The sequence below is a fragment of the Oreochromis niloticus genome, unplaced genomic scaffold (assembly GCF_001858045.2).
Source record: "Oreochromis niloticus isolate F11D_XX unplaced genomic scaffold, O_niloticus_UMD_NMBU tig00001600_pilon, whole genome shotgun sequence".
NCBI classification, from domain to species: Eukaryota; Metazoa; Chordata; class Actinopteri; order Cichliformes; family Cichlidae; genus Oreochromis; species Oreochromis niloticus.
Genome location: NW_020327422.1, coordinates 6,459 through 8,332, shown reverse-complemented (window position 1 = coordinate 8,332; position 1,874 = coordinate 6,459). Strand labels below are relative to the sequence as shown.

Below are 1,874 nucleotides of genomic sequence, written 5' to 3'. Positions count from 1 at the left end.
AAGCCAAAATGGATTTGTTAGCAGTCAGCAGCTATATGAAGTAAGCAGTCTTGCCTCATTTTTTGCTATTTTAGGAGTTAAGTCCTAAAAAGATGGATTGGCCTAACAAGCAAAAAAAATAACAGCAAAAAGAATAGGCTGGTTCATTTCTGTAAGTACTGGAAATACTTTGGGGTATCCAGTGTAAAAATCTGACAAATCAAACATGTGGAGCTACCTGCTGTGGTGATCCCTTGTGAAAAAGGGATGGGAGCTAAAAGGTATATTTCAGACAGGGTGAGAAAAGGTGCAGCGGTGTAAAATGGAATATTAAAGCCTGTTTTCCAACAGATTCCCAAAATAACAAACCTCTACATGAGAATAATAAGTCAGTGTAAAGTCAGCATGAGCTAGAAAATGTTTATAACATTTCTATAATCTTCAATTACACATTTAATTAAGAATTACAAACCTCTGTGTGGCACAGGCTATAACAACAATTTATTATTTTTATAAATTAAAAACTAGCTCTCACCGCCATCATTAGCTCGATCCCGGTGGTTCTGCTGTGGGGAGTCTGGGGCCCCAGAAGCCGGGGTGCTGTTTGGGGTCATCAGGGCGGCTGGAGAGCTGGATTCTGGGGCCTCTTTATTCACTGCTGTGTCTGAGATTGCCTGATCGTCCTCTGTGGGCTCTGTGTAAATGAAGAGCCGTGAGTGGGTAAAGTGAAATAAACACGACAGTTTATTTTATGTAACGATGTTGCTTTTACACACTTCCTCAGATACTCAGATATATTTCAAGTCCAGGTGTATTTTAATGAAGCTTCGTATACCCGCAGACACGTACTGCAGCAGGCGCTTAATGTAGATGATTTGAGGCTGACCTGTCTTTTCAAGGCACTCCAGGTGTTTCTTCCAGTGCCCACTGATCTCTCGTACCAGGGCCTCGCTGTCTGGGGCTGAACTCTGAAGCTGCTGCAGCCTTTCCTCCAGGGAATGTGAGGCCTCCAGCACAGGAGCGGGATCTGTGGAAACACGCGCAAACAAATCTGTGCAGAAAGAACAACTGAGATTCACATGATACCCATACACTTCTACTTTTCAAAAAAAGCAAAATAGCTGTTTAACTGTGTGCACTGTCTGTGAAGCACATTACAGAGTTTTCTGCTTCGCACTTTCAACAGAAGCAGGCTATTCCGCTGAGACTTGTTTCCAAAGAGTGACTCTTAGACTTTCCCCACTCAGCCGCCTTTGAAAATTTCACAGCCTGGACCTAATGACACAAGTGCTGTTCCGACCCTTCACATGTTCAAAAATCTAATCTAATGAGTCCTCTCACATGCTGATGAATGGCAAAGAAGACAAAAAAAAGGAGAGATTACAATGAATATGTGACGGAGACTTAAGTCCCATGTATACACCTAGGCAAAGTGTAGAAAAACTCTGCTCCTGAAAAGGAGGTTAAAAAAAAAGCGGGATTCTTTAGCACAACAGAGGAGCTGTTTTGCAATGCATGCGCGGCAGCACCAGGCCCATGGGCCAACTAGGAGGCTGTTTCTCAGCTAACAAGTCTCCTCTGTATCATTTGATCATTTAATTATTATGCCAGGAATTCTCAGGAGGCAGCTCGGCACTCCACATCACAGGGCTGTTTTTAATCTTCCCTTCCCTTTTTTCCCCTCCCGAAAAGTTCAACAGCTCAGAGAGAGAGAGCTGCTCCTGTTGTGTACCTGCCTGCCGAACACCAAAGGAGGTGACTTCTAGTGCCAAAGCACAGAGAAGGAAGCTCAGGGGAGCTCCTTGACAAGTGGGGGGGGAGCAAGAGCACGCGCACACATTCACACTCACCCACACACACACACACACACACGCAGATGCACAGACACACCGCAG

At 44.6% G+C, this 1,874-nt stretch overlaps 1 long non-coding RNA gene across 1 annotated transcript; it reads right to left on the bottom strand.

The window, feature by feature from the left end:
- Positions 1–582: 582 nt before the first annotated feature.
- LOC112844792 (uncharacterized) lies at positions 583–1,329 on the bottom strand. The gene is made up of 2 exons (XR_003217542.1): positions 866–1,329; positions 583–673 (listed from the first exon to the last, which is right to left on the bottom strand). It is a non-coding gene; the product is annotated as an uncharacterized LOC112844792 (long non-coding RNA).
- Between the last annotated feature and the right edge of the window lie 545 nt (positions 1,330–1,874).